The sequence below is a fragment of the Adiantum capillus-veneris genome, chromosome 22, assembly GCF_014529385.1.
Source record: "Adiantum capillus-veneris isolate H3 chromosome 22, ASM1452938v2, whole genome shotgun sequence".
Taxonomy (NCBI): Eukaryota; Viridiplantae; Streptophyta; class Polypodiopsida; order Polypodiales; family Pteridaceae; genus Adiantum; species Adiantum capillus-veneris.
In genome coordinates this window covers 44,401,488-44,409,643 of record NC_140952.1, presented here as the reverse complement: position 1 = coordinate 44,409,643, position 8,156 = coordinate 44,401,488, and the positions used below count along the sequence as shown (strand labels likewise).

The 8,156-nt window shown below is 45.8% G+C and overlaps 1 non-coding gene across 1 annotated transcript; it reads right to left on the bottom strand.

Moving 5' to 3' along the window:
• Positions 1-4,485: 4,485 nt before the first annotated feature.
• LOC147429245 (5.8S ribosomal RNA) lies at positions 4,486-4,638 on the bottom strand. The gene has a single exon (XR_015185928.1). It is a non-coding gene; the product is annotated as a 5.8S ribosomal RNA (ribosomal RNA).
• Positions 4,639-8,156: the final 3,518 nt, after the last annotated feature.

Sequence of the window (8,156 nt, the reverse complement as noted above, 5' to 3'; positions counted from 1 at the left end):
TTTATGTATGTCTAAGGAGGGGACTTGGCCGCCCGAACTGGAAATTAGTTGAGACAAAAAGGTCTTGGCCGCCCAAAAACCGGTGCCCGCCCATGACCTCATGAGGAGGCCGCCCATTTAAGTGTAAAAATAAAGTTTGAGAGAGAGAGAGAGAGAGAGAGAGAGAGAGAGAGAGAGAGAGAGAGAGAGAGAGAGAGAGAGAGAGAGAGAGAGAGAGAGAGAGAGAGAGAGAGAGAGAGAGTTAAAGATAGAGATAAGGAGATAGAGAGAGATGTAAAGATAGAGAGAGAGAGATCCAGAGATAGAGGTACAGAAAGAGAGAGAGAGAGAGAGAGAGAGAGAGAGAGAGAGAGAGAGAGAGAGAGAGAACTAACTAGAGATAGCTACAGAGATGGATAGAGAGAGAGAGATAGTAGTAGATAGAGAAAGTAGTGGTGAAAGAGTTAGCTTGGATGATGTTCCTCTAGAAGAAACTATGGAACTAAAAGAGGCAAAGGGGTTTTTCCCGCTACATGCATTGTCATGTACACCTGGGTGTGCACGTATGTGTCACCCATATAGGATTTGACCAATAAAGATAAGATTTTGACCCGGTGGTCCTGATCTCCGTACACCTCTGGACAGAGGTGTGCGGAGATCGGGCAAGACTAGAGAATGTGAGGTAGTTTACATTGTGAGGAGTATATATATTGACACAACATTCATAATCATTGTAGATGGCAACGTCATGAACTAACATGGAGGAAAAGATTGCATCTTGGTGCACCCTCTGCAAGTATCAAATCCAGCGCAAGCGTAGAATATGTAATGAGCATGTGCACAAGTACGGAGAGTTTACTAGAGAAAACGTAAGTCCAAGAAAAGGCACATGCATGTGGAAGATTTTGGAGAAACTTGAGGGGCAAGCGGGTTGAGAATTTTGGTAACTTGAGTTTCGTGGATATGTACACACATTGTAGACAATTGTATGCCCTTTTTTTTACTATTGAGGATATATGCGGTGGGATTGAAAAGTTGGCCACTCACAAAGCGGGAGATCTTCAAGGTATCAAGCCGGAGATTATCAAATGGACGGGAGATTTTACCCATGAGTGGATGTGTGATATGTTCAACCTTGCACTTCAGCATGGTATGCCTTACGATTGGAGTACTAATTGGGTTAAGCCTTTGCATAAAGGAGGGGATTTAAAGAATGTAAACAACTACCGGACTATAATGATTGGGTCTCTTATGGTAAAGTTGTTTGGGTGCATAATGGAGATGAAATTGAGTGATTTGGCTGAAGAGAATGACAAGCGTGCAAAGGGACAAGCAGGTTTTCGTTGATACCATAGCACCATTGATCATTTTGTCATTCTTCGTGGTCTCATGGAGGAAAGTCGGTTGAAAGATAAGCGATTGTGTTGTTGTTTTGTGGACTTTAAGAAAGCCTTTGATATGATTCCACGTAACAATTTGTGGAGAACGATGGAAGAACTCCAAGTGCCAAGTGAGTTTATGCTTGCGGTTTCTTGAATGTATAAGAAGGTGATTTATCAATTGCGCATGGGAAGAGAAATTTCAGAAATTTTTGTAAGCACTATTGGGGTTAAACAAGGATCTCCATTGTCACCAACTCTCTTTGGTCTATGCATCGATCAATCGAAACAAATGGTACTTGACTTTATGCAAGAAGAAGGCATTGAAGAGGTCACTATTTGCAATGCGGTAATCATGATTTTGTTGTATGCGGATGATGCAGTGCTTCTAACACACACTTTAGAAGATGTAAAAAAGCTTATGGTTGTCCTTGAGAACTTTTTCTTGCATAGTGGGCTGATTGTAAATGAATCCAAAACAAAGGTTATGCTTGTGAAAACCAACCATAAGGAGAAGCTATGCATTGTGTACAACAATGAGACACTTGAAGTTGTTGAGAGCTTTAAGTACCTTGGCCTTGAGGTTTTGTCCAATCACAAGTGGCATGAATGTGCTATGCGTCGTCTGGAAGCGGTAAAGAGAGCATGTTATTCATTTGAGGACATGTGTAATGCGGGAAACATCAAGTTTTGGATTCTCAAGAAGTGTCTTTTTCATGCATTGGTGACACTGGTTCTTCTTTATGGAGTTGAAGTGTGGGGCGGGAGCATCTCAAAGTCTACTTGGAAAGAGTTTGAGAATGTCCAAAAGCGTATTCTTACAAACTTACTCCAAGTTAAGACACAAACACCATATATGCTCCTACTTCTTGATTCGGATCTCTTCCAATTGAGGTTATGGGCATGGAAAGGGTTGTGGAGTACATGATAAAGATGCGTCAAAACCCCTTACATTGACTTCCTACAATTGCATGGGAAGCAAGCAAAAAAGTTCAAAAGACGCATAAAAGTAAGATCTTGAGCGCAGGATGGATGCAAGACATAAAGAAGTGGTTTGGTAGATGGGATGCATTACACTTGCCACATGATGCTTCAATTGACTGCCAAGTGAATGAAGCTTTTCTACAACGTCAATGTATTATGGCTTGGGAGAAATCCAGTGGGTCACGCTTCATACATTACACCACCCATATTGCCCCCAACTACAAAATCATGTTCTTCGCTGAGAGAGGAAACCGTACTCACACTTACATGCTTGAGCCTATTCCCTTGTCCGCGATATGCACTATCACAGCCATTCGGCTTAGCTCCCATTTCCTTCGATGCGAGATAGGGTGTTGGGGCAATGGAGAAGATTCAAATCAACTGTGCACATTATGCTCGCTGCAAGTTCGAGAGTCTGAGTACCACACACTACTAGAGTGCAATACTAGTAGATTGTGGTGTTCCGGAGGCTACATACTCAAAGTGAATGTGTTTGCATAGTGCACAAACCCTTTTGGAGCAGAAAAAGTATGTGTGGGCACTTCTAGGAGCTCCCAAGAGAAAGTCAAAACACTTTTGCCAAGTTTAGGCTTGGAATAAAGCAACCCTCAGGAAAAGAAACACCTTTTGGACAGTTTATAAGTAGAGGAGGGTGTGTCAAAGTGTTGGAATTTGAGTAGAAGATGTGTACAAGTATTGTGCATGTCTGGGTGGAGAGAGAGCTTATCTCTCTCTCTCTCTCTCTCTCTCTAGCCTAGTGAGGCTATATTCATTGGGATTGGAATCCATATGTACTCCAGGGGAAGGGATATTCATCGCTCGTAGAGAAGTTGAGTGATGGGGCAAATGCCAACGATGGGCTGCTGCTGCAGATGAGGCCAACGCTGGGGCAAGGCTGGGCAAAACGCCAATGCAAGTACTAATGAGGCTAACGTTGGGCTAGTCTAGGCAAACGTCAATGCTGGTACTGCTTCTCAACGCAGGAGGCAAACCAAACTCCCACGTTGGTAGAGAGAGATAAGCGAACACTACAGGGCGAGCGATAGGGCTCTCTGATCTGAGGATCTGAAGAAGAGGGCCAAGGCCATTCTCATATAGTCCCCCAAGGGCTGTTTGAGAAAGCTCCCATCCCCTCACAAAACTAACATAATATGGCGGAGGGAGTGACCCTTTACATGTGTCACGTTTTGCGAGATGAAGTCTATAACCAAAAGTGGGGGAGTGAAAAAGAGAGAGAGCTCAGAGGGAGGGCAAAGGAGAGAGAGAGAGAGACCGCCGAAGGTGGCCGGCGGTACTCGTAAGCAATAAGTCACTTTTAATGTGGCCCTTCAATTCTGAGCTCCAAAGGTAAAATGCCCTAATATGAAATGCATTTATACCGGAGGGTCCAAGTGCCCACTGCCAGTGTAAAAGCACCTATTCCCACCGCGTGCAACCGGAGGCTGTGCAACTAACTAAATCGCATGATCATGCAGGTCCCGTAAATGGGCACACAAGGGTGCTAGGTCGGTTCCTAGGTTGTCCTAAGCCCCAGAAGACATAAGTAACTTGTCCATGCGCACGTAGGGCTAGTTGTGCACATGACAGGAGTTTGAGAGGGTTTCACTTGGTTGCGCCCAGGACAATCTTGGTGATATTTGGGTTTCTAAGGCAATCATTGCCCCTTTTGACATAAGCTTCAGTGTCCATGAACAATTTAGGCCACTGTCATCCCTCTCTCTCTCTCTCTCTCTCTCTCTCTCTCTCTCTCTCTCTCTCTCTCTCTCTCTCTCTCTCTCTCTCTCTCTCTCTCTCTCTCTCTCTCTCTCTCTCTCTAATTCTCTCCCTCCCAAGCGCCCCTCCCCTCGACGTCAACCGCGGAGCCCTTTCTCGACACATCGGCAGCGGTGCACCCCATCTGCAGAAGTCGGTCCCCGTGGAGGGCATACGTACATCTTGGGGAGCGTAACCACCCTTGCGACGGAGTCGTCGCACGGTGCCATTGATGCATTTCAGCCGACCGCGGCACCACCATCGCCCTACCATCGCCGCCCACGAGGGGGGGAGGCGGGAGGGGGAGGCATGCCCGGACGGCCACATCCGCCTTACCAGCCCTCTGTCTGCCATGTGGGAGGAGGAGGGGGGGCTTGGAGTGGGGTCATGTGGACGCTCAGGCAGACATGGCCTTGGACGAGCCGCGGGTGCAAGTTGCATTCAAAGACTCGATGATTTGCGGAATTTTGCAATTCACACTATGTATTGCATTTCGCTGCGTTCTTCATCGTTGCAAGAGCCAAGATATCTGTTGCTGAGAGTCGTTTTCTTTAGAGTATGCGACACCCCCGGAGGGGCCATCTCAGTCCATTATCAGTTGTTCTGTGTGCGCCCCCCCCCCCCCCCCCCCCGGTGAAGGGGGGCATATGGTTTATGGAGCAGCCCCGCACCTTTCGGCACGGAGGATGGGAGTCGCCCACGTGACAGACAGTGAGGGGGAAGCGTCCCTTCCCCGCACCCCACCGTGTAAGAATGAGGATGCAAGAGAGCTACAAAAGACAAGTCCAAAGCACACAGAGATGGAAAGATTCTTCTTCTTCTTCGCTAAGAAAAGAGAGTACAAAATGACTAAGTGCTAAAACTAAAAAGTACCACATATGTACATGCGGTCACTAAGTGTGAACTCCCTAGAAGCGTACTAGGCTAGCACTATAAGTGTAGTCCAGCTGTAGAATCGTTGGCAGAGATCCTCCGTGTCGGTCACCTAACGCGCCAGTGAGTAAACTCCGTAAGCGGCCAAGACCCCCGTAGTGGATGCCAGCTCAAGATGTAGAGCTCGGCATCTCAACACTCCCCCTCGAGCTTTGCATGTCACAGAGTCCAAGCATAGTCCAAAAACGTCGAAGCTTCTTAGCTTCGAGGTCCTTGGTAAAGATATCCGCTATCTGCTCCTCTGTGCTGACGTAGACCAAGTCGATGTCGCCCGCCAACACTCGCTCTCGAACGTAGTGGTAATGGACCTCTATGTGCTTGGTCCTGGCATGGAACACTGGGTTCCTAGCCAACTGCATGCTACTGAGGTTGTCACAATAGATGAAAATCTGCTGGTCCACCTGCACTCCCAAGTCCTCAAGTAATGTGCGTAGCCAAGCTACCTCGCACGCCGCAACTGCTTCACCTCTGTACTCGGCCTCTGTGCTCGATAAAGCAACCGTAGGTGCTTTTTTCTTCTCTAAGTAACAACAGCACTCCCAAAAGAGAACATGAAGCCACTTGTAGATCTCCTATCAACAATGCTACCTGCCCAATCTGCATCTGTATACCCATACAATGCTAATGGCACATCTGCTGCATAGAACAATGCATAGTCAAGAGTCCCTTGCACATACCGAAGTGTGCGTCGTACTCCATCCAAATGTGGCTTCCTCGGAAGCTCCATGAACTGACTCTCCAAGCCTAATGTGTAGCTCAAGTCTGGCCTCGTGATAGTCAAGTAGATTAGACTACCCACAATATTCCTGTACATATTGACATCCTCAACAACATCACCCTTCTCTGCACTCAGCTTTGCATTCACATCCAAGGGAATAGAAATTGGCTTACAACCAGCAATACCATACTTTGACAACATGTCCAAAGCATATTGTCTCTGTGACAACCATACACCCTTTGGAGTCCTGATCACCTCAATGCCAAGAAAGTAGCGCAACTCGCCCAAATCTTTCATTTCAAACTCCTGTTTGAGAAGACCCTTCACATGGTCAATCTCCATAGCATTGTCACCCACAATAATAAGGTCATCTACATATATGGTAATGACCACAATCCCCACATCACTCTCATGTACATAGAGTGAATGATCAGCATGAAAACCAATACTGACAAGATACTTGGCAATCCTGTCATACCATGCTCTAGAGCCCTGCTTCAAACCATACAAAGCTTTGAGAAGTCTGCATACATAATCTGGGTAACTTGGATCGACATAACCAAATGGCTGATCCATATACACTTCCTCTTTCAACTCACCATTCAAGAAGGCATTCTTTACATCCATTTGATGCATAATCCATCGTCTAGATGCAGCCACTGCTATGACAGCTCTCACAGTCGTCATCTTTGCCACTAGAGCAAAGGTCTCCTCATAGTTTATGCCATACGTCTGTGCATAACCCTTTGCAACCAGCCTTGCCTTGTGACGCTCAATGTTACCATCAACCTTATGCTTGGTTTTATACACCCATTTACATCCAATAGCTTTCTTTTCATTTGGCAATGGCACCAACTCCCATGTGTCGTTTGCTTCCAATGCAACCATCTCTTCATTCATTGCATCATCCCAATGCACATTTCCAACTGCATCCTCAAAACATGTGAGCTCCACATCCTGTATCACCTTAGCCATGTAGGCTTGGTGATGCGCTAGATACCCATCATAAGTCAATTTCTGAACTGGATTGCTGACTCTGTTAGATGTGCGCGGTCCTGGGTCACTCCTTTGCCCTCTAGCATCTTCTTGTACTTTACTTACACCAGGTGTCCTGAGAGCCGGAATTCCAAATTCCTCATCAAGACCTTGTTCAGAACCATCTGAATCCATGCCTACATGTGAAAACCCTGATGATGCATCAGCCATAAAGGGAGATTCATCAACCTTTTCCTTTCCTTTTCGTGATACGTTCCCTGTACCTGCTGGTGGAGTAACTTGCGTACGTAGTCTACCATTCCATGGCTTCTCAACAGAGCCACGAGAAGATGACTCTTGTAGTCCACTCAAAACCTGTGACTGTGGCCTCACATTTTGTACAACCACATCATCTTTAACATCAGCCCCAATAGTGCCATGTGCATTACTGGACCAGCTGCTCATCTCATCAAAGACTACATCTCTGCTCACTCGTAATTCTCGTGTAGCAGGATTGTAGCACCTGTACCCCTTTTGCTCAAGGGAATATCCCCCAAGAATACATTTCTCTACTTTAGGATCCAATTTTCTACGCAACTCATCTGGTACATGCACGGTAGCTATGCAACCAAACACTTTCAAGTGTGCCAAATCAGGCTTTGTACCTGTAAACTTTTCCTCAGGTGTTACATCATGCACCGCAGTTGTAGGTGTCTTGTTCATAATGTACACAACTGTATTTACAGCTTCAGCCCAGAAATGATGAGGCATGTTCTTCTCATTCATCAATGCACGTGCAACCTCTGCAATGTGCCTGCTTTTCCTTTCTGCGACCCCATTCTGTTGTGGAGTATATCTGCATGTAAACTGTGTGCGTATACCATGCATTCGCAGAAAATCTGAAAAATTGTTGGAGAAGTACTCTCCCACTCCATCTGACCTCAATGTCTTGATTTGCATATCTGTCTCCTTCTCAATCATGACTTTGAAGTCCTAAAAGTGACCAAACACTTCACTTTTGTTATGCATGAAGTAGACCCATACTTTCCTTGTATGGTCATCAATGAAAGAGACATAATACCTGCAACCATGTATACTTGCAGTATCGGTTGGACCCCAAACATCTGTGTGCACCATCCAAACTGGCATGCTGCACACACTTTATGCATACTATCCACCTTGAATTTGGGCAAACCTTTTACAATCTGTTTTGATTGCATGCTACACAATCTCTGCTCATTGAAATGGCCAATGCGTTTGTGCCAAATGTCAACATCAGCCACAACAACTATGCCCTGTGAAAATAATGCAGCTTTTACCTCAGGCATGTCTACATTCAGCGTAAACATTCTGCCCACACATTTTCCCTCTATGATCAGCTTATAGCCATTCTCGAAATCTTCTACATAACAGCCATTTGGATTGAAGCGAACCTG